The sequence below is a fragment of the Phacochoerus africanus genome, chromosome 15 (genome assembly GCF_016906955.1).
Source record: "Phacochoerus africanus isolate WHEZ1 chromosome 15, ROS_Pafr_v1, whole genome shotgun sequence".
Classification (NCBI taxonomy): domain Eukaryota; kingdom Metazoa; phylum Chordata; class Mammalia; order Artiodactyla; family Suidae; genus Phacochoerus; species Phacochoerus africanus.
Genome location: NC_062558.1, coordinates 138,700,645 through 138,725,100, shown reverse-complemented (window position 1 = coordinate 138,725,100; position 24,456 = coordinate 138,700,645). Strand labels below are relative to the sequence as shown.

Here is a 24,456-nt window from a genome sequence, read left to right as displayed (position 1 = left end):
AATATATTCTTCCGATGGCTTGTTAAAACACTCAAATATGGTTTTGGGAACTCTAGAGATTCATTAATATCCAAGAAGTAAGATTATAACACAACAAAGAATAGCTGTGGAGAAAGATTATGATTTTAAATGAAGCCAGAGGAGAAAATCAGATCCTACAAAAATCAGCGTCATCAATGGGAGTGTAACTAGGTTTACCCATTACTGGAGCATCAGGCCGTCTCGAACGCTAAAATGTTAAAATGCCAGGATTTCTTATGTCTGGGCCTTGGCATGACATCCGCGCTCTGATTCGTTTCCTTCTGCCGTCAAAAGGCACCAAGCAAGAAGCTGACCTCCACTTAGGTGAGAGTCAGTGTGAGAAATCAGTATTTGCGTCTTTACAGATATTGTGTATCCTTCTGATATGATTTTTCCGAATTCAATACGCTGGACCACATGGTGGGGTCCTTGGGGTCCAAGTGATGTTGTTTAGATTTCGCGGTGGGGCCGGTTCCAGCTCTTGCCTTGGCGTCTGCACTTCGGAGGGTCTTTCCTGACGGTTCCCGGCTGGAGGGAACAGTTGGTTTGTGTTTATTTGAGGGCTGGGGCCGAGCACGGATAATTGCATTCCCCAAAGATATTTTTCTCAAATTTTGATAAACTCAAAATAGAAATTAAACTGGAATTCTTTAGCGGATGGCATTTATAGTAGTTTTTGCGAACACAAATGTTATGATATTTTAAAAATGAAGAAAATTGGCCTTTCTCCCAGAAAGGCAACGTTGGGAGAAATCAGCAGATCTGCTGAAGCCCACATAGAAAATAACAACAACTCTGACAACCTTCCCCTCCTCTCAGCCTCTCTGTTTCCCTTAAACACACACACACACACACACACACACACACACACACATGTATGTCTGTGGAACACTCCGGGCAGTGAAATAGACATTCTTTCCTACTCAAAATCACTAAAATCCAATCTAACAGAATTTCTGAAGTCACAGCCTGAGCTGACTCCAGAGTTTGCAAATGTGAAGTGGAAGTGTCTTTCCTGAATGGCCCCAAAGACATATGCTTTCTTTTCTTTCTTTCTTTTTTTTGCTTTCTTTTTTTGCTTTCTTTTCTTTCTTTCTTCCTGGCCACACCCAGGGCACATGGAAGTTCCCAGGCAGGGACTGAATCCAAGTTGTAGCTGTGACCTATGCCACAGGTGCACCAATCTGGATCCTTAACCCACTGTCTTGGGCCAGGGATCGAACCCATGCCTCCACAGCAACCTGAGCCATTGCAGTCAGATTCTGAACCCACTGTGCCACAGCAGGAACTCCATTGGTTTCTTTTCTTGATGTGCCAAGAAGCGGGTATTTGTGGATGCTGGCTTTTTGTATTTTTAGTAATTCTCTTCCTGAATTTTCTGGACCTTGCTGCTAAGTTCATAGAGCCCTAAGCACTGTGAGAATTTGGACTGGCAGAGAAAACAATTGAAATGGTTCAGGTCAAAAATGAAGTGCAGGAGTTCCCGTCGTGGTGCAGTGGTTAACGAATCCAACTAGGAACCATGAGGTTGCGGGTTCGGTCCCTGCCCTTGCTCAGTGGGTTAACGATCCGTGAGCTGTGAGCTGTGGTGTAGGTTGCAGACGCGGCTCGGATCCCGCGTTGCTGTGGCTCTGGCGTAGGCCGGTGGCTACAGCTCCGATTCAACCCCTAGCCTGGGAACCTCCATATGCCGCGGGAGTGGCCCAAGAAATAGCAACAACAACAACAACAACAACAACAACAACAACAACAACAACAAAAAAGACAACAACAACAAAAAAATGAAGTGCTAGTAACATCTCTTAGGCTGAGTTGTCTATTTGCCTGTTTATAAAGAGCCAGCAAATTGTAGTCATCCATTCGCTGACTCACTCATTCATCAATGAATTACAGCAGAGCTGCTCTGTGCCAGGTGTGTGCCAGGTGTGTACCAGGGCTGAAGAAGGAAATGCGCGGGTCCTGCTTTCTGAGAACTTGCTGCCTAGTGAGGGGGAATCAAGAAGTCAGACTGGCCAGCCCTGGGAAGAGCCCTGAGGGGCACAGGAGGGAACATGGGCTGGAACCTGTCATGGAGGGCTTCCTGGAGGAAGTGGCATTTGAGCTAAGAGCTGAAACTAGATTAAGAGAGAGGAGCCGCCCTCCTGTCTGGGGTCCTGCCCAGAAAACAGGCCAGGGGGGCTGAGCACAGCTCACAGGAGGGAATGATCTGGCCGGGGGCCCAGGAAGGTGAGGCTGACCTTGCGGGGCCTCGTGGGATGTGCAAGTGAAGGGGCCGAAATGGAGAAAAAGCAGATTTGCTGAACATCTGTGTGTGGGAGACCCTGGGGGAGGTATTTGGTGACCCTTAGGTCCCCCCACATCAATGTCATTTCAGCCATCTCTACACACACACACACACACACACACACACACACACACCCTGCAGCAAAAAGAAAAGAGACGTTACCAGTGGGCAGTTACAAAGTAACACCTCACAACAGCTTTAATGATGATGATTTCAAATATTTGGAAAGGCAGGCTGTTCAATCTGTAGGAACAGCTCCTACTTGTTTTCCTGTGAAATAGCGAGAAAAGCCTTCATCTTCCCCCGGCACACGGGCTGATTTTGGAGTGTAACATATTGTGCAGAAGCAGAAAAATCTGAGTAAAACTTTGGTTCTTAACCCTGGATGGGTTCAGGGGCACGGTGGAACTTTCCAGAGACACTTGTGGCAAACAAACTTCAGGGAGCGAAGGGAGGGACGGCTCCCCCTGAAGACTCTCCCCGGACCCCGTTTTCTGTGACTTCCTGCGCGCTGATTGCCGTAAACAGGCGTCCCGCGTGAGTACAGCCTGCGAAACGGAGTCTTGGGAAAATAACGCTTGAACATTTGTTTTTGCATTTTCATGCTCCATTGATGAATGAAATAGTAAATATTTAAAGCCTGAAACTCTTTCCATTTCTCCTTCAAAGACCCACTCTGAGCCTATCTGGCCCACGTGGCCTCGAGGCTCCGAGTCATTAATCACTCTTTGTTTGGGTCGGGTTCATTGTTCTGATCGTCCAATCCTGCTCCGGGCTGGAGCACCAGGGCCAGCTCTTTGTTCAATGTGCAAGTCCTGGAGGCACACCTGGGGGCGGGGGAAGCAGCATTGTAGGCTGATTCCAAGTCCTGTGTCGCTTTCTGTGATCCTGGAGCAGCATCTGTGATGCTGGGGCAGTGCCTGTGATGCCGGGGCAGTGGCCGTGATGCCGGGGCAGTGCCTGTGATGCCGGGGCAGTGGCCGTGATGCCGGGGCAGTGCCTGTGATGCCGGGGCAGTGGCCGTGATGCCGGGGCAGTGGCCGTGATGCCGGAGCAGTGGCCGTGATGCCGGAGCAGTGGCTGTGATGCCAGGGCAGTGGCCGTGATGCCAGGGCACTGTCTGTGATGCTTGGGGTTGGCAAACACCTCATGGTGATTTCTGAGGAATGATCACAGGCGTGAGCCCCTCTTAAAAAGCTCTGTCCTAATTAGTTTGAAAACACATGGGGAGCGATGAACATTTTATTGGTGACGAATGATTTTTGAGGATTTCTTTATGTGCTGAACCAGGGAAGAGATGGATACGGTTCTGCAATGTGCAGAAATGAAACAATTACCAGAAGCACTTGGTTTTTGCCATTTAAATCACAACATGGAATTATATAGTTAAACTTGGGTCCTCCAAGGCCCGAAAATACCATCCATCATTAGGAAATATTTAGGAACATTATTGGAGAGCTGTGATAATGTATGGCTGCAGAGCTGTGCTCATGTAATTTAGGAGTAAAAAATAATAACCTGCACCCCAAAATCATATAACGTAAAATATCTCCTGTCACCGCATGATTTGTAGGTGCCATCCCGTGTGTTTATATATGGATCGGCAGTTCTTTATAAGATGCATACATTTTTATGTTGTTTACCAATATGCAAGGTACTAAAAAGGGTTTTATTGGAAGCACATACTCTAGATTTACAATATGGGGTTCGAGTGTGTACATTTTCTAGCAACAACAACAAAAAAGGCTCCACTGTATCCACACCAGTGACAAACCTGCCAGGAAGTGACTAGTTGATACGCCTTTTTATTACCACAGCTGCCTTGTTTTTTCTACTCAAAATAAAAGAAAATCACAGGACCCTTAAAATAATAGCTGGCAGCAGGTAGTTACTGGGAAATGCATGTCCCCGGCTTTTCACTTTGTAGCATCCATCCGGGTGGCAGACGAGAGGCCGGGATATGCAGGTTGGTGACAAACACGCAGGTAATAGCATTCAGCTCGCCTAACCGTGCAAGCGAATTCTCCGGTCCTCTTTGTTTGATTGTAGACCTGACATGTCGGATGAGAGGAGGCCCTGGATTACCTGCCAAAACAACAGCACGAATAAACACCAGACACCAGGGCTGCTTGATGTCGAATTACAGACACCGCACCCATCATCCATTCAAATTGAGCTGATCCAGAAAAGCCCGTGGTTGCTGCTTAGATGAGGGGGGACCTCGCAGCCCAACTGCACCCGGCGAGCCGGAGGGGGCAGGCAGCGGGACCGGGGGGCTCTGGGTCACGCCGGTACGCGGGCTGCTCATTTCCCGCGGGCCAGGTGGGGGCCGGGGCTCTGCAAGCAGGATGGCAATATTTAGCATTCATAGGTTTTCTTCTAAAAGTTCCCTGATTGCCTAATGTGACAGCTCCGGCACTGGAGACACTGCCACTAAAATCGCCTCCTGGAGCACAGCTTGATTTAAGCGAGAGGCGGCTCATAGGAGTGAAAGAGGCAAACACGGGCATTCTTCAGAGCGTCTGTTCCTTTCCTTGTTCCCTCTGCGTTCATCCTGGGCCCCCGTTTAGAGGGTGTCAATTGTGAGGAGAAGGTGACGGTTACTGGCTGTGGGTTTTTTTTAGGTTCCGAAGAAGACTGACAGCGGAGCTGTTACGGTTCTGCTCATGATAAAGCAAATCCCTGCGATGAACCGCAGGCTCTCTTGCATTTGGATGTATCTCATTTTACAGGATACACAGGCCATTCAGAAAAGGCTGTTTAAAGGTACCTCTTCAATATAATTCTTGGTATTTTTTAAGATAAGAGAGACTTTCACGATTTTTAAAAAATTTTGTGCCCGATGGTTCTTATCACCCCATTCCAGGATGGCGAAGCAAAACTTCTTTTCTTTTTGTCTTTGTGCAAATGCACAGCTGTGGCTGTTGTAGGAGAAGGTGGTAGAAGAGGCTCATCCTTTGGGAGATCGGGGCGGGGTCCCCCGTCCTCAGGGCCACAGAGACGCTGCCTGCAATCCTCAGATGACGTTCGGCTGGCTCGGCAGCTTTGCCCCGTGGTACCTTCCACAGCACGGGAAGGTCTTGAAGTGGCTTAAACGATTCAGGGTAAGGATTGAACATCATGCCTGCTGCCCAGTGATCCTCAGAGAAAGGTCATTGTGGCTGCTTTGGCTCGTGGGTGCTCATTTACAAAAGTATGCCGCACCCTTAAAATACACATTCCCTAGTTTTAGCCCACGATTTAAATGGCCTCCCAGGAAAAATGGGTTAAGGGGTCATGGAGACCTCTACGTAAATCCGAATTCCTTAGCAAGTGCAGCCGAAGGCTGAGGATTGCGGTGTCCAGATCAGCAGTGCGTCCCACCAACGTGCCTGGGTTTCTGATTTTTCAAAACTGGCACACTCAAGTTTACGTGTCCATATCTAGCATCCGCGAACATTTAACGTTTTCTCAGCACGGTTAATGCTATGTCACCTTATTTCTAGCCGAGTGGAGTCTTTCAGCATCCCAGAGACACCCTTACTTAGCAAACAGACTCTTCGATAAGAGGACTAAATTTAGGTCTTTGCACGGAGGTTATAAATACTAATTTTTTTTCTGTTGCCAATACTGATGATTAAATCACCCTCCTTTGCATTGCTTGGGCTAATCACGGGGTGATTTATTTACCTGCGATATTTACATGAAGTAGATGGCAACAATTAAGTTTATTTTAACCGTAGTTATTAGAAATACAGCAGATGCAATATATGCCAGAAGCAAATAAACATATTAGCAGGAAATGTTTAAATGATCAGAGTAACCCGACGAGCCAGCCTAGCAGGTGGCGGTATCCTGTTTTTAAATTACATTTCAGCAAGTGAACATAATAAATCCTCCCGCGTTATACATTTTGCTGGTAGCGACTAATACGCACATTATTCAGTTTGACCTCCTTCCTGCTAATCACCATCTCGGTTTTAATAGCTGCCAGAGCGAGTGAAACAGTTAATGCAGTATTTCTTGCCGAAAGAGTGCCTGTCAGGCTATTGATGACAAATTAAAATTAATAAAGAAGATCTGTGTTGAATTTGAGGGGATGGAATAACCGTGGCATCCACGTGACGGCCGTGGCCTCTGGGGTGCTCTGCGAAGAATAATGTTTTTGGTGTACGTGCATTGTCTTGAAAGGCACGCTCCAGCTGCCAAAGCCCTGCCTTTCGCCTGAACACTTCCTAAAATAGGAACTGTATTCTTTTAGCCCTCATCACATGTAATTTATCCCTCAGAGAGTTATTTCCTGTTCTGTACACCTTCGCTGTAATAATAGGAGCTTTCCAAGCTTCTACAATTTTATTTACCTCCTCAAGAACCTTTACAAGTGCAAGTCCAGACACACAGGAGCCCCGAAAACACAGCAGCAACGCGAACGTTGCGTACAGCCTTCCTGCCGGATGGATCTGCCTCCATTTCCAGGGGGCCCAGAGCCAATGCCACTGTCGTTCCAAAAGCTCTCAGCTTTTACAGAAAACGAGGTCTCATCCCACCATGCTGACCTCTGCCGCGGTTCCCCAAACGAGAAAGTCAGGCTCTCCAGGAGATCAGACTGAGCACCCGAAATAAACATGTTTCCGTAGCTTATGTGTGTTTTACACCCACCTACATATAATATGTTCATTAAAAGGAAAGATAAAGATCCTGCTGGAGAATGGGAGGTGGGGGCGGGGGGGGGGGGTGCGTGGTGGGACACCCACTGCCCGGGACCACGGTGCAAGGTGGTTCCGGGGTGAACGTGGCAGGGTGGCACTATTGCAGCCCGGAAGAGACAGGTACATCCTTCGCAGGATCAGCGGACGTAATTCTGCCTGTACCCGGGAGACATGTCCCAGAGATTGAGCCATCCTTCCCCAGAGAGGCCGTCTGTGGAGGTCATTGCGGCAGGCATGGGCTGGTCGTCCGCATAAGTGCTGGGCCTTACTGGAGAGAGGAAGCAGGACAAAGACCTGTCCTTGGCCTCCTGGAAATCTAGGGGAAGCCCAGAGTCATCACCACTGTCCATGAAGAAATGAGGCGGCCTGGAGCACTGGCCCCAGGGGGGGGTCAGGACAGCGCCGTCCAGGCTCTGCCCCTGCCCATGGCCTTGTGACCTCAGGTGTGTCCCTCCCTCACTGGACCAGGGTTCCTTGTGTGTGTCCTGTCTCTGAGCTGTCAGCTCGAGTCTTCCGTGGAATAGTGGGGAGCGGTCTTGACGTGGGGATCCGGGCCCAAGATTCCTTGAAGACTTCTGGGGGCAGCTCCTTTCGTGCCCTGTTCCTGCCGCCCCCTCCCAGGCCTGAACCCTCGCAGTCCATCTGCCCTCGGAGCCACCCACCGCTGTGGGGCTCCCTGGCCCTATCCCCTGGACCACCCCTGTACTGGATCTGTGTGGCCCCGTCTCCTGGACCCCCTCCCCCAAACTGGATGTCTGCGTAGCCCTGTCTCACTGGTCGAGTTGAGTCAGGGCCACACCATCGCCTCCCTGAGCTGGAATCACCCGGGCAGAGACCCTCTGAAAGGTAAAGCATTCAAGGAAGGACTTGCACCCTGGCCCAGGGTGGACGGACCTGCTGCCTCTGCTCCTCCTCCTCTTCCAGGAGGCGTATCAAGGCCCAGAATGCCTCAGCGCGACTTCAGACTGTGCGTCTGATTCAACAATGTATCAAAGTAATTAATTAATTCAAATTTGTTTTGTATCGAGGTGACAATGTTGATAACATGACTGGGTGTCATGCGCACACCATGTTTCTGCTACTTCTGTCTCCCCTGCAGCGTGCTCACCACCTAGAATGTTCTGTCCATCACGACACAGCTGACCCCTTTACCATCTCATCCTCCCCCAGCCCTCGCCTCGGGTAACCATGCCTCTGTTCTCTGTATCTATGGGTCTGGTTTGGTTTGTTGGTTTACTTTATCTTTCCTTCGGCCACGCATTTGAGATGCAAAATATACCCACAAGGAAAAAGAGAATTTGGAGTTTAGGTATTTTAATAACAGTCTCTTACCAGATTTCCAAGTCCTCGTCTCACTTCTGTAAAGGTTTATATCTGGGCTTTATTAGAAACTGAAAAAAGCAAAAGAAAAAAACCAACTCACCTATTAAAACCTAATGCAAGCCCAAAGCTTCTCCATTTTGCCCAAACCCTTAACAACATTGCAAAAAAAAGATGTTCCAGGCAGAGTGTGTGTGTGTTTTCCTGCCGTCGAGTCGACGGCCATCCATCTAACAGGTGTGCAGGGATGCTGCGCGTGCGTCTCGGCTCTGAGACGTGGGACGGTTTTAACATAGGATTTAATATGGATTTGGAGGGTTGACACCTTGAGAAATTGAAGGGAGGTCCTTCTGCAATTCATAGGGTTGACATACACGAGTCAAGTTGCGCTGTCTCTGAGTAGTAAAATAAAAATACAGGAAATGAGGAATTAATTCAATTAAACATTTTCCCACCCACATTTTGCCTTGCCTCCCTGCTCTGGGGAATCATTTATGAAATGTATATCACCAGAAGACTTATTTTTTGCCGTTATTTTTAACTTAATGAGTGTACCTTGCACATCCGAGAGAGAGAACAAAGGTTAAATTTTACATTAACGGCACATTGCAACATGGTATGCAAATATCTATATGCAAATATCAAGCCCCTGGAAGATGAATGTGTTATATTTTTAACCAGTTAACTATGACTGTGAAGTATTGTGTGAGATATTCAGTGGTTTCATTTTTATATCTTTCTTGTAAATAATGCATAAAGTATGTAGATGGTGTCAAAATATGATTAAGCTATTAGCTTTATAGTTTTCATAGTTAAGAATGTGTTCAGCATGAAGCCCCTAATAACTCATTTCTAAAGGCAGCGACCATTATGAAATATTTCTTGTTCAAGTGAATGTTATCATGTGACATAATGATTTTGCTTAAAACCAAGTTAAATGAGGAGTAAAATTAAACAATATTGCATGAATTGTGTTTGACTAATTTTGTGTCACATTATATTAGCGAAGCTTTCAGAATATGTGTTAATGACAAATAGTGTAAAAGCCCCCGACATACTTTGCATGTCTGTACAACCACCCTTAAGTCATTAGCTTTTTAGAGGTTCATTTTGTTTGCAGTTTTTGTAGCCAGTGGCTTTTTCTGATTACTTTTGCCCATAAAAGTAGACGCAGTTCGGAAATAAATTTTACCTCAATCGTGGGGACTTAATTTCAATAACAAGGGCAAGATTTTTTTTTTTCCTTTTTTCTTTGAGGGCCGCACCTGCCCCCTGTGGAGGTTCCCAGGGTAGGGGCTGGATCGGAGCTGCAGCTGCCAGCCTGCACCACAGCCACAGCCACGTGGGATCTGTGACCGACACCACAGTTCACGGCAATGCCAGATCCTTAACCCACTGAGCGAGGCCAGGAATCAAATCCGCATCCTCGTGGATACTAGTCGGACTCGTTTCGGCTGAGCCCCAACAGCAAGTCCGAGAGCATGATTTTTATAAGGAATGCAAATCATTTGAAAACCTGAGGCGGTGGACTGGCGGGGGGGGGGGCTTCCTCTAAATGAGATGCCACAAAGGCTTCTTGAAATGCGAGTCGCAGCCTCAACAGAACCATCCCGTCGGTAGCGTGGAAGTGGACTTCTCTGAATCAAATTTCCTAAGACCCGTGATCATCAGCCTTGCAAGCCACCGCCGCCGCCAATTATTTCATCGTCAAGACGAGGCGACGTGACCTCCTCGGTAGGTGATTCTGAGGGGGCCTGAGCTGGTCATTGTAACTGGTCTGGGATTTGGCTGCAGGCTGGCTCTGATTTGGGGGCAGAGCTTGGAGACGGTGCCGCCTCGGCAGGTCTGCCAGAGCCGCAGTGGGGCCCAGACTCACCAGAACAGCAGAAAGGAGCCGGCTCTGTGTTTACACTCGCCCCCGCCAGGAGCCTGACCTTTCTCCAGAGCAGGGGCGACCCCGTGTAGTCAGAGCTATGATCTTTGCTGATCATATAAAGGGATTTAAGGTGCTGGGAAACACCATGTCTGGAGTAATAAAACTGGCCAAGTATGAAACAAACATCATGTAGGCGTCAAATGCTCTTTTCCAAAATGCCTGCAATCTCATGCGACAGGCTGGCGCCCGGGAGGTGGCAGGCAGGCTGGCAAGGCAGTGATGACTACCGAAATGCTGGGGCTACATGCCTTGGGCGTGGGTGAGCCTGAGCGGGCAGTAGGATGGCTGTGGGGAGCAGATGCGGCACCCACCCGCCCCAAAACCTTGTGGGATGCTGGAGAGCCATCAGGAGAATCCGATGAGCTTGTGCCACTGTTTCTCTAAGAAGTTCTTTCCTCATCCACGTGGTCCATGAAAATAGGCAAGAAGCTGCAGGTGGGAGGAGCGCTGTTTTTAGGTACTAGCAAACCCTACTGTGCTTTATGCATTTGGGGGTTTAATGAAATGAAATGAAAGGCTATTAGGTGCTGATGGTAATGGGACCACAAATGGACACAGGTGTTAGGAAGCAGGTGACAATCTGGTCCAGAGCTACCCCTGGGGGTGAGAGGGCGTCCCCTTGGCAACAGGTGCGCCCGGTAACCTTCAACATCAAGGACACAAATGTGCACCGAGCGTCGGGTATAGCAACCGAGTACTTTCAGGGGGCCAAGACCCACTTTCGGTGTGGGAGTGTTATGACAATGACCGAACACGTTTACATCCCTAATCCATACACAGGCTCAGGATTGGGTGGTGTGTGCGCTGAAGGAAGATTCTAGAATATCTAAGAGGCCGTGATTACTATAATTTAAAAAAAGGTGTTCTTCTGTCTACAGATTAAAAAGTGTGGAAGGAATTGGTCCAAGTGGAGAACGGCACTTACGGGAGGATTAGTGGATCACTAGCGAGTCCTGCTTTCTTCCATATTTTGCATTTTCCAGATTCTTTTAAGAGCATTACATTTTGACTCTGTTTTTATTTTATGGAATTTATTCATTTTAAAAATTCTAGATAAATATCAGGGAGAAATAAAATATCCCATCATTCCAGCACTCAGATAACATCTGTTGACATGAAAGAAAGTACAGTTACTTTTTTGGAGTTCCCACTGTGGCTCAGTGGGTTAAGGACTCAGTGTTGCCCCTGAAGTGTTGTCGGTTCGACCCCTGGCCTTGCTCAGTGGGTTAAGGATCCAGCGTCGCTGCAAGATACAGCGTAGGTCATGGATGCGGCTCAGATCCAGTGTTGCTGTGGCTGTGATGTAAGCCTGCAGCTATATCTCTGATTTGACCCCTGCCCAGAGAGCGTCCATATTCCACAGGTGCACATGGTGTGGCCCTAAAAAGAAAAAAGGTTATATGTATACACATCTTTTTTAATGGATATGTATACACCCATACACATGAGTTAAAAAATGTGGATAAAATGCAACATGAAAGCTTTGCTCCTTTCACAGCTTTCCTAAAAAGAGAATTAGTTCTAATGGTTTTAACGCTGGTCAAAAGATGGTTATGCGTATACCAATGTATGTGTATAATGTATACGTAAGGAATCATATTATACAAGCCTTTTGGCAATGTAAAGATCTTGACTCTCTTTCCATGTCAATGGACTGTGTCTCTCTCCCTCTGAATACATTTATGTCAGTTTTTAATACTGTGCCCAGAATATGAGGTGGTGGGCATAAAAGAAGTTTCTAGAACTTTATAAAAGACTGCATGCAGTATTAGTTCTTAGATTTGGAAAAAAAATTTTTAACCCATGTCAATTTTATAATTGGCAATGAAAACAGAAATAGCTGCATGAGTTGCTTTCAAAAACCTATGCTTGTAATGGATTCAGATTCTTTTGGCACGAGGGGTCCAGGTAGACTGGAACTGCTCCCACTTCACCTTGGTGGGTCTCAGAGCCCTCTGTCCCCTGGGGCCCGATCTGAGCAGCACGCACTGCAGCCCAGAGACACACCTGCTGGTCTCCACTCTATCATTCTCCACGGATGACCTCAGAGGAGCCGCTCAACTTCTCCAGGCCTCAGGGGCCCCAGCCAGAGAAGAGGAGATGCCACTTCTGGTCTGCTGCCACCCAGCAGGTGATTGACCCACCTGGACCCCACTGATCCCCTGGGAACTCTCCATTTGCCTAATGTGGCTCTCCCCAGTCCTTCCGGCTCAGGTGGTTGTTTTTAACGAAATAGTCAAATATCCTCACTTGCAAAGCATCAGTCGTGTGAACTGAAAGTGAGTGCCCCTCCCCAGAGGAAACTGCCGTGCACAGCTCGATGCTGCCTTTCAGACTCAGCAATGCACGTGCGTCTCTACACACGTGTGCATGTGATGCTGCCTTTCAGACCTCCCAACGCACATGTATCGCTACACATGTGGGTATGTGCTTCTTTTTGCACAAACAGGGCTCCTTCTAAGCCTGCCCACTCTTTCCACTCTATCAGCACATGGATGAGCTCCTTCTTGGCCAGGGTTGCAGAGTCTATCGGATGGGCAGACATTAAGGTGTTCCACCATCACAAAGGGTACTGAGACGGATCCAGAATCCACATCCACCTGGGTGTCTGTGGGATGGCCTCTGCCCCTGGAGTGGGATTGCCTGGTCAAAGAGTCGTTGCGCCTTGAGTTTTACCAGATGTGCCAAAACATCCCCCAGTATGGGCTCCGATACCTGGCCAGCCTACGGGGATCACTACTTCCTGAGCCCTCAACACTGGTTTTATTAATCCTTTCAACCTTTGCCAAAAAAAGCTTGCAAGAGTTGATAACATGTGTGTGTGAACACAGAGTCTTGGTTGACCATGAATTCTCTGCCCCAAGGGGCTCTGGTTTCTGGCTTATCTCTGAGCTGGGGCCCCTTCTCCTCTACCTGCTGTGATGTCAGCTCGCAGTGTACCCTGACCTGGCCATCTGTGCGGGCAACCCTGGCCTCCCTCGTGGATCTGATCTTCCCCTCTGGAGGTCTCACAAGCTACGCCTTTACCCCCAGCCTGTGCCCCCACGTGGACTTTCATCTGCCTGTCCAAGCCTGCCCCACACGTGCAGGCACTCCGGAGATATTTGCTGAGTGGTTACTTGAATACCTGCAAGGATACCAGGACAAGGAAGAGCCTATAGGTTTAATTGTTCTACTCTTTCCTTCCCCACCACGTGTTATATGCAGTAAATAGTAAAACATAACAGGAGAGGCATTTTTCTGCTTCCTTTTTCTCTTACAGAACAAAATTGACTTGGCATAATGCATCACTGTCTATCCCCCCATTTAGAAATTTTAGAAAACTCTCTCATGTTAGTTTTATATTTAGGAAACTGATCAACAAATAAGCCCTGTTTAAAAAGACTCTGCACAGGCGTGACCTTCATTATGATGAAACGAGGTCAGCAGTGTCTCTGTGGCACCAGGACACAGGTTGGATCTCTCACCCGGCGCAGTGGGTTAAAGGATCCGGCATTGCCGAAACTGTAGTGTAGGTCACAACTGCACCTCGGATCGGATTCTTGGCTCTGGGAACTCCATATACTGCCAAGTGGACAAAAAAGGGGCTTAACAAAAAAGGCTCTGCACACACTGCATGCAGCTTCCCTTCTGTCGGGGCGGGGGTGGGGGGAGCCTAAAGTGTTACTTTTCCTCTTCCTCTGCAGGATTTTTCAAATTTGAAGCAAAGCTAGTGGTATCTGGATAAAATATGTTTAGCTTTAGAAAAGCACACAAATATGAGAAAAAAGATGGGAATTGTGATTCTGTATGATCCAGCAGTTTGTCTTAAAAATTAATCAGACTAATGTGTAAAGTGAAAGGATGCCTGGTCAAAATTGATGCCCAGGAGTAGAGAATTGGTTCATTAAATTAGGATACGGTCCCAGAATGGAGTATATGCAGTCATTAAAAATAACACATGTGGGACTTCCTGTTGTGGCTCAGCAGTAATGAACTGACTAGTATCCATGAGGATGCAGGTTCGATCCCTGGCCTCACTCAGCAGGTTAAGGATCCTGTGTTGCTGTGAGCTGTGGTGTAGGTCGCAGACATGGCTCGGATCTGCTGTTGCTGTGGCTGTGGTGTAGGCCGACAGCGGCAGGTCTGATTCAACCCCTAGCCTGAAACTTCCATACGCCGTGAGTGAGGCCCTAAAAAGCAAAAAAAATTAAAAAATGTGTGTGTGTATATATATGCATTATATATGTACATATGAATGTATATGTCTACATACATTGTTACATATAAATGTATGTATACAAACACCTAACCTATGTATTTTGACAGAAATGTTCACAATTCATGGCTCAATGAAAAAACAAATTACAAAACATTATGTAGAGAAAGATTAATTTATCTAAAACATATACTAATAGGTGTACCTATAGGCACTTAAAATGTAGAGAGAGGAATTCTCGTTGTGCCTCAGTGGTTAAGGAATCCGACTAGGAACCATGAGGTTGTGGGTTCGATCCCTGGCCGCCTCGCTCATTGGGCTAAGGATCCGGCGTTGCCGGGAGCTGTGGTGTAGGTTGCAGATGCGGATCAGATCTGGCATTGGCTGAGGCTGTGGTGTAGGCAGGTGGCTATAGCTCTGATTAGACACCTAGCCTGGAAACCTCCACATGCCACGGTGCGGCCCTAGGAAAAAAAAAAAAAAGGTAGAGAGAGATATGCTAAAATCTTGATTACAGTTGCCTTTTGGCATTTTTCTCTTATCGAGACTTTACAACATTTCTATAAAAACAATGTTAATTGTGTAACTAATTTTATTTTAAAGATTTAAATAAAAATCTAAATAAAAATTAAACCTAAAAGTTGTGTAATTTGTTATACATTTAATATAAAGATTTAAATAAAGAGTGTTTCAATACAGAAATTCCAGCATCAGCAAAAGCTCTTGTACGCGTTAGCTGACGGAAGAGCCTATGCTTAGACAGCCACAAACAATCTTAAGCCTTGCTCGTTCCCCGAAGCCGAACCAAAAGAATCTAAGACGACCACATAAAGACAGAGGCAGGGTTGGGAGTGACGCTGTCCTCAAGCCAAGGAAGGCCAGAAGCTTCATTTTCATGGACACCATGAGGAAATCCGTCCTTATCGCTTATATGAAGTAAAACCTTTGTCCCATCATTTGTGCAAAGCTTGGCTTATTTTTCTTGGGTATCGCTGCTTGGCTGGGCCGTGGAGAGAGCTGTGTGATCAGATGTGGAATGAAAGCAGAAGCACATGCCAGAGGTGGAGATGAAGGGCCCCAGGGGAAATGGTCGCTGTGAGGTTAAGCCGCATCCTGTGTTCTGGGGAGCTGGAGTCCAGGTCCTAGAAGGCCAACAGGTGAGGCCCAGAAACAAATTAGTACCCATCAAACGTCATGCCATGCATTTGAATGTCGTCTGCATGCTCATCTCCCAAAGAAGGTGGTCCCTTCTCGGAGGCTGACCCTGGTCCCCTGTGTCTCTGTGACCCCAGGGCCTTTCACTCCAGGACCATCGCAATGACCATGCAAACGGCAGAAAGTGGTTGGTGAGACTCTGATAGGGCACCCAGGGCACCGAGCGGCTCCAACTCTGCTTCCTAATGTCACACAGATGAATACCTCCTTGTAATAGGCCTTCATTACACATGCAATTAAAGAAACAGGAAAGTCATACTGTTCCTTACAGGATGTTTGAACAAGTCAGGGAAGGTTAAAGATCCATAAAGCCGTCCCCCGAGGAGCCTGGTGGGTGGCGGTCCTCTCCCCCAAGACACCTGCGGGGCCCTGCGTCCTCAGGTCTTCCCTGACCACCTGCCAGTCTGCCTGGCCTCTTTGTCACCTCTCTGCCTCAAGATGACACACTTGTTTTCTTTCTTCCCTAACGGGACGTAAGAGAACGAGAGCAGGAACTTGGCTCTGTTTTGGTGCTAAAACCTCAACGAAGGCTTAGACCTGTGGTTCCCAAAGTGGGACCCAGGGACTCCCGGGGACTTCAGGACCCTTTCAGGGGCCCATGAGGTCAACACCGCGTTCTGAACACTGGGTCAAAACTAGTTTCAAAGCCACTAAGATGTTGTTTGCCTCCTTCACATTCATTCTCATGAGTTACGGTAGAATTTTCCAGAGTCTTCATGAAGTCTGATATCACAACAGATTGAATACAGAAGCAAATTTGGAAGCCAGCTGTCATGTATTAAGCTGGACTCACAGAGATTTGCAAAAATGTAAAACAATACCTCTCTCTCTACTTGTCCTTTTGTATTAACGTGTCGTGGCTTTATTACTCTTTAAGAGAGGAATTAATGAATAAATATTCCTAAAATGATCAATTTTAGCTTTGATATGGTAAACATCCATAGCTATAATCCATATAAACAAAAGCTCTAATTTTTAAGAGTATGAAGAGGCCTTGAGATCAAAAAGTTCGAAAACTGCTGGCCTCGACCACAGTTCGTTGCTGAAAACATATGTCGAAGAAAAGGAATGAGCTGCTCAGCTGAGGTTACTATTTTGATGTCATTTTTGATTTTCGATTTATGCATTTAACATTTTTATGAATTTGAGTATTGCTTTTTTGTTGTTGCTGTTAAGCACGCACACAAAGCCCATTCTTGCACCACAGCGAACTCGGTAGACGTCACTCCGAATGGCTGTGTGAGAGTCCGCACGGCATGGGGATTCTGAACCACAGGGGGCATCAGCACTGCCTGTGGAGCTTTAAAACTGTATAGGATTTGGTCATTTTCGGGCTCCTTAAGGACATTTCCAAATTGCTTTCCCAAAGCTGTACCAATCCCCATTCTTCTCCTTCTCACTGTCAGCATCATTCCCTGAAAAACTCATCTGTCACGTGCAGGATTACCTGAGGACAGGGCTCCCCCCGCACAGGCAGGGAGCGCCTGTTTCTTGCTTTAGAGAATCATCCAGTCGTGCATTTAAGGAGGCCCCTTCGAAGGCCCAGCCTCACCGCTCCTGGCTTCGTTCCTCCTCAAAGTTGGGCCACCCACGCAATTCCCCCCAAGCCCCAGGTGCCAGATGCGCTCTCAAGCTTTCCTGCACTCGGACCTTCATCTGAAGCGTCGCAGCTGGGCACACGCCCACATGCAACATCTGCCTTGCTGCTCTACCCCCGAAGGAAATGCCTTTCAGTCCAGTGGCTGTTGTGGGGCAGATTCAGAAGCCACCACCTATGTCACTGAGTAGTGCTCCATCTGCCCAAAGCTTTCCTAGAGCCCCGGTCGGGCACCAAGGGCACTTGAGGCTCTAGGCAGCGAGGACCTGGCACCTGGATGAGAGGAGGAGGAACCACGAGCAGCCAAGGCACATGGGGGCAGGGAACCACTGAATCTCCCTGGTAAGAAAGTAGGCGCAGCAAATAGAACCAGTGCGATGCTGTTTTCAGCTGGCAGCGGAGCGAAGGTCACCTAGGGACCGCCTTGATGCTCCTGAGCCCGGCGACAAGAGAAGGAAGCCGTCTGCCGCCAATAAAGTGATTCGTTCTTGACTCTATAGACAGAACTTTCTGCCAGGGTAGAAATGGTCTGTCTTCGCACTGACGCAGTAGCCAGCAGCCGCACGTGGCCACTGAACACTCAAGGCGAGTCTAGCGCACGTGAAGAGCTAAATGTTACAATTAATTTTATTTTATTAGTGAAAATTAAAACAGCCCTCTGAAACTGGTGGCTCTCCTGTGTTGGACTGAATAATGGCAGGTAATCATTGGTAGTTGCGGGGCCAGGGGTGGGAGAGTTGCTTTTTTTTTTTCTTTTTTCCAGCCGCACCCCCAACAAATGGAAGTTCCCGGGGCCAGGAATGCAGCTGCAGCAGCAGCAGATCTACAGTGGGAACTCCTGGTTTTTAAAATAAGAGTATACAGTTTTGTCTTCAAGTAATGACTCCTTGAACACACTTCGTTTCCGTGGACCGAGGATGTATTCATGAGCCTGACACTCGGATATGCTGTACATCAAAGCAATTACGTCCTTCTGTTTGTCTAACAGTCTCTTTAGACAAACCCTCTGAGTGTGAAGGGATTTGCAAGGAGAGGGTACAGCATGTTAAACACTGAGGTTTCACCCCTGTTCCGTCCCGTGTAGGACCTGGAGGACTAGAGTTTCATCTGAGCTCCATCCACGGCATGCGGAGAACTAAGCCTGAAGGCGCAGAGGCCCGGGCTCTTTCACGGGTACACGGAGACCACGAGGGTGACTCTGAGAGGTGGCCAAAGTCACCGCCTGTCGGAACTTCTCGCTGGCCTGGCCCCGAGCAGGATGGCAGGTCCCTCTGTCGTTGCGACATGGATCAATGAGGAAAACTAACTTTACACGCCTGGATGCAGCTCTAATCCCACGTCATCTCCAAAAGCGGTGTCTTCTTTTGGGCCCATCAGGCACTTTGCCCCTCTCCACTGCGGCTCGCTTCCCAGCTTATCCATCCAAAACTCCATGAGGTTTGTAGGACCTCTGTCCTTTCTGGGAGCCCCCTCTTCGGTACCAAGCTTTCAGAGCTGCAGGAGGGGTAGGGACACAGCCTGCCAGGCCTGCCCCACTCTGGCTGGGGCCGGGTGGCTGAATCAGGCCACATGCGGTACCATAACGGCCAATCAGAGTGGAGGCTGGTCTGACCCTGCCACCTGCCCTGCACAGGCTGCGGTCCACAGGCTGCAGGGATATCAGCACACATGTGTGACGCGAGGCCTCAGGGAACCACACAGACTTCTGTCCCCCAGGCTCCCCTTAGCCCTCATGTCGGCAAAGGCCAGCCCACTCAGAGGGCGACTCCACCTGGGTAATTTAGTTCCCTCTTCTTCCTCTTCTTTATTAATTTGTTCTAGGCAAATTCTGTACGGCTAATACTGTTAGCTTAAGAACCAAAGATTGATGGCCTGGCGCATTTTCCTCTCCGTTGCAGAGTATAATTGCAGTCTTAAGTCAAAACTAAACCGTTGGCAGAGGGGCTCTGTCAACCTGTTTCAAGGCTGTACTCGGAGCCACTTTAAATGCCTTTGCAAGTTACACAGAACTAGTCTGGCTTGATGTTTCCAGATAGCCTTTTTCAGCATTGCCAATGCTCAGTCGATGCTGTGTGACATGGAACAAAACCGTGGGATGGCATTGTTGGACTTTCAGGCATGCCTCTCACCTCAGGGACTTGATTTGGCCCCAAGCACCATGGAGCAGGCACCACCGGCTTTGTATGGGTCTCTCAGGCTGCATGGCTGGGAGGTGGCTCTTTTTTCCATCTCGGTGTCTCTGTTGTGGGCATGAATCTGAGATAAATGCATGAAAGCCCTGTTCTGCACTATTAAGTGATGCCCTCAGTCATCCTAACCCCTCCGGGCCCCCCCTCGCAGCCCTTTATGGCCGGTGCGCCAATGCCTGTGGTCCAGTGCCCGTGGTCCAGCCGGGCAGCGCCCATGCGCAGGACACAGAGGCATCACTCTCCCTGTCCTGGACACCCCACTCAGGATAGGAAATGTGGCTCCAAGGAATAAATTACTCTGCATCTTGTGCCACCAACCTTGGGAGAGGGGCAGAGATCCTTTTTAGGTGTGGTTTTAACGCTTCAAAGACACCCCCCGCTCGCCAGGGCCAGGCAGAGGGTCCCCCTCCGGGACGCGGTGACATGATGATGGAAGGGCTCAGTGGTGTGAGCAGGAAGCAGGAGGCGTTAGGAGGAGCGGCTCACAGACAAAAGTGTCCCAGGGTGCGGACTCCCCAGAAGAAAAATGGGCTGAGAGGTAAGAAGGGCCTTGCGGGGGGGGGGGGGGGTGGAGAGAAAGCCCGGGTGCAGTGTGGACTTGTAGCCAGTGGCTGTGGTGTCTCGGGGACGTGGTGGCAAGCCCGTCAGCCCTCCCGCACCACCAGCTGCACCACTGACCATCCCAGTCGGCTCCCCTCTCAGGACGGCCGTGCATGGCCCGTGCCCCCTGCCCTTGACATTCTGGGCTGTCTGTTTCGGTCCCGTCCTTCCCCCTGCCAAGCCCAGGGCCACACAACCGAGGCCTGTGAGAGTTGATGAAATCCCGTGTTGTGACCGGAAAATCAGAGCAAAGCCTGTGTCCAGACCTGCCCCCAGCCCGACCCCCGCACTGCTGCCGATGTGGCGTAGCTAGATTTTTACTTTTAGGGCAATTTGAGGTGTGCAGAACCTGAAAGTTTAGGTTTACGTGGGAGGTCGTGGGCCTGCCATCAGTATCAGGCAGGGCAACCTCACCGCCCCAAAGACCCTCTTCTCCCCCCGCCGACTCCCGACCTTCCGCTGTCGCTGTAGGTTCGCATTTTCCACAATGTCAGCGTTGCGGCCGTGCCGTCTGCAGACTTTTCCATCGGCTTCTTTCACTAAGCGGCACGCACTGACGTCCCTCTACGTCGCTTTGCAGCTCGAGCGCTCAGTTCTTCTTATCGCCTCATCATGTTCTTTGGCCTGGAGGCACCACAGTCTGTTCCTCGGAAGCAGTGACGGCACTTTCGATTTTACGGAGGAGGCGAATAGCCTGCTGGTCGGTGGGTGTTCTGGTTGAGGTCGCACCGTTCTGGGGACGGCTCCCGGGGACTTGAGCCCAGTCCAGGGCTTTGACTCCACGTCCGCCGTGATGCAGCATATTCTGTCCTGCAAAGGGGAACCAAGCCATCATTTATCATGCACTCTCTGCATCCGGGGTGGGGGTGTCATTCTGTGATCATCAGCCTGCCTGTTAACATGGCTTTTCTAAGTGAGATCAGGGATCTGCAGACTCTGGGCTGGGCACTTGGCTGGCGTGTGTGCTGTGTGGGACATAAGGACGCAGCCAGGATTTTGCCTACAAGAGGGTTACCCCAGCTTCCTGTGGCTATGCCACTCCAAATATTCCCGCAGCCGTGACATGTCCTGGGGACAGACACTTGTTCCTCCTGATGAACAGGGGGAAGAATCATTTAAAGCTTGGAATCTAAATCTCCCCTTTCTGGGAGTTTCCACTGTGGCTCAGTGGGTCACGAACCAGGCAAGGATTCATGAGGGCTTGAGTTCCATCCCTGGCCTCACTCAGTGGGTTTACGATCCATCGTCGCCGGGACCCGTGGGGGGTAGGTCGAAGACACAGCTGGGATCCTGCAGTGCTGTGGCTGTGGTGTAGGCCGGCGGTTGTAGCTCCGATTGGACCCCCAGCCTGGGGTCTTCCATATGCCACAGGTGCAGCCCTAAAAAGCAAACAAAAACAGAAACAAAACCCAAAAAAACTCCCCTCTCCCTTCTAGAAGCCTGTGGAATCATCCTGCCAAACCTTCTCTCCCCCTTCTTCCTAAGGGCTGGGTGTGAGCCACTTCCTCCAAGAGACCAGATTAAGGTCTCAGGTTTCATCAGCAAGAAAACCTCTAACCTTTTTGGAAGAAAGCCCCTGGAAAAATCCACCTCCTGCGCACCGCGGCCTCCCCCTCCCCGCCGAGCCACAGAGAGAATCGGCAAGTTGGTGAAGCTGTTTGTGGACGCTGGGCTGTGTGCTTTTCTGCTTGCTTTGCTCAGCCACCCAGATTTAGCTATTTAAGTTTCCCTCATAAATCAGCCACTCCAAGCATCTTAATCATCTCCCTCTACTTTGTCTCTAGCTCTCTGCCCTCCGAGAAATAAATTACCCGCAATTACTTAAAGTTAGTAATTGAATTTATTTTAGTGGTAGAGAGAAAATTTATCCATTTTGCTAGTAATTTGTAGTCATTTTTAGTAATTGATAGTAATTTTCTAGTAAATACTAATTAAATGTTTCACTAAGTAAAAGAAGTACAGAGTAATGTATTCACTAAGCATTAGTATTTCCAATTTATCTTTATACCAGCAAGTGATTTAGGTTGAGTTGATAGGATCTAGTGGAATTATTCTCGTGGTGCCAAGCTTTAAAAAAAGCCACAGAAGCGAAGAATTAAAGAGCATGTGCGCGACGATTTGCTGTCGTGTTACGGATGGGTAAACTGAGGCCGGGGACGTCTACGATGCCTGTCCAGGATCAGGGGCACAGCCAGTGGCAAGCAGAGGCCCTGGATTTCAGACTTCCTGTCTGGGACATCGTACCTTTCACTCTAAACAAGCTCACAGAGGAGGGGGCAGAAAAAGAGAAGTGCTGGCCGACCTAAAGATTCCAGCTCCCTGTTGGAGTGGCTGGCGCGGCCCAGCGCCTGAGGGCTTCTTCCCAGCTCATGTCATCCTTGAGACCTTGACTGTGAAGTGGATTGACCCGCGCCTAGGTAGACAGAACGTTAGCTGTATCTGGGGCCGTTCGGAAGAGAGGCGCAGGATGCAGGTGTATCTGCAAGGACAATGTCGGTCGTGAGCTGACAATAGCAGAAGTTGTTTCACTGAGTAAACCTATTAATTCTTATTATGTGGCAGGTGCTTAGTTTTTTTTTTTTTTTGCCTTTTCTAGGGCCGTTCCCTCGGCATATGGAGGTTCCCAGGCTAGGGGTCTAATCGGAGCTGTAGCCACCGGCCTACGCCAGAGCCACAGCAACGTGGGATCCGAGCCGCGTCTGCAACCTACACCACAGCTCACGGCAACGCCGGATCGTTAACCCACTGAGCAAGGGCAGGAACCGAACCCGCAACCTCATGGTTCCTGGTCGGATTCGTTTACCACTGCGCCACGACGGGAACTCTGGTGCTTAGTTTTTAACCCGTACGTTAGTGCTTCTTTAAAAAATCATTCTCTGGGATTACTCGTACAGGAAGTGTTACACTTCTGACACGTACCCTAATCAGTTCTTCTCTGTTTTTCCAGCCAGAGCCTTGAAGCGTGTTTGTTGGGTGAAAGAAGGACGTAGTGATTTTCCCCAGGACACGCTCCTAGCTACAAAATAACATCCCTGTAGAATTAATTAATTAATGGGCGTTGATGCAACTAACGAACCCTGAGTGAGAAACTCCACAGAGGGGCTGGTCTCCAGTGAGAGCCGGACGAAGCCAAGCCCATCTCCTGGCTTCTACTTTCTGACCAGCACAGCGCCGGGCTAACCTGCAACTTTCTGTAATGTTCTCTCTCTCCAGGCACTTGTGATGGAACGTGACGGAGGAATGTGAGAAAAAGGAATGTACACATATACATGCGTGACCGGGTCCTTTTGCTGTGCAGCAGAAACTGACAGAACATGGTAAATGAACTATGATAGAAAAAATAAAAATCCTCAAAAAGGCAAAAAAGATGGACAATGGTGATTAAAGTACACTTTTATGTTGATTTTAAATGTAATACATGGTCATGACGAGTACCGTGAAAACTGGAAAAAAAAAAAGACCTTGAAATCATCCTCAGAGAGGTCACTCTGCCAGGACCTGAGCTTATGGACTTATTTTTCTCTGTAGCTTTATTTTTTAGTTGTCATCAGCCAGAAGATAAAACTTCAATTTGCTTTATTTCTCCTTAGATGACAAGTTAAGAAACTATCAATGCTGTCTCTGCAAATACAGTTTTTAACGGTTAAATGGTGTTCCATCAAATGTACGAACTGAAATTTCCTTAGCCATTCCCCTGTTCTGTGACATTTATCATTTTAAATATTTTAACATTTACATTATTATAAATAACACTTCTGTGAACATCTTTAGAAAGCTTTTTATATATTTTAGATGGTTTTCCTTGGTTACAGTCCCAGAACAAAATTATGAGGCCAAAGGATATGAATATTTTAAGGTTCGCATCACTTATTGCCAAGCTGGTTTATACAGGCACTGCCTCCAACAAGACATGACATTTTCCCCATCTCACTCACGTTCCATTTCTGCTTTGGATACTAGCATGAAACGTTTCTGAGAGCTGGATGGGCAAAAAATTTTGTCATGGTTAATACTTTTTTCCCCCTGTTTGGGGCTGCAACCACAGCCTATGGATGTTTCCAGTCCAAGGAGCAAATCCGGGCAGCATCTGCGACTTATGACGCAGCTGTAACCATGCGGGATCCTTAACCCACTGTGGCAGGCTGGATAGAACCCGCAACCCCACAGAGACAAGCCAGATCGTTAACCCATTGAGCCACACTGGGAACTCCAGTATTCGTTTTTTGATTAACCGTGTAGTGAAATATTTTTCAAATTAACATGTGCATACCGTTCTCTTGAAATCGCTTGTCTCTGCGCTTTTCCTATTCATCTATAGGGTTTTTGTGTGTTTCGTATCGATGTATACAAAGGACGCATCTATTAAAGATATTAACCCTCAATCATATTTCTGCACATGTTTCTCTAA

General features: G+C 48.3%; 1 long non-coding RNA gene across 1 annotated transcript; it reads right to left on the bottom strand.

Moving 5' to 3' along the window:
- Positions 1-20,254: 20,254 nt before the first annotated feature.
- On the bottom strand, positions 20,255-22,603 carry LOC125116355 (uncharacterized). Its single transcript, XR_007132306.1, has 2 exons — positions 22,351-22,603; positions 20,255-20,858 (listed from the first exon to the last, which is right to left on the bottom strand). It is a non-coding gene; the product is annotated as an uncharacterized LOC125116355 (long non-coding RNA).
- Positions 22,604-24,456: the final 1,853 nt, after the last annotated feature.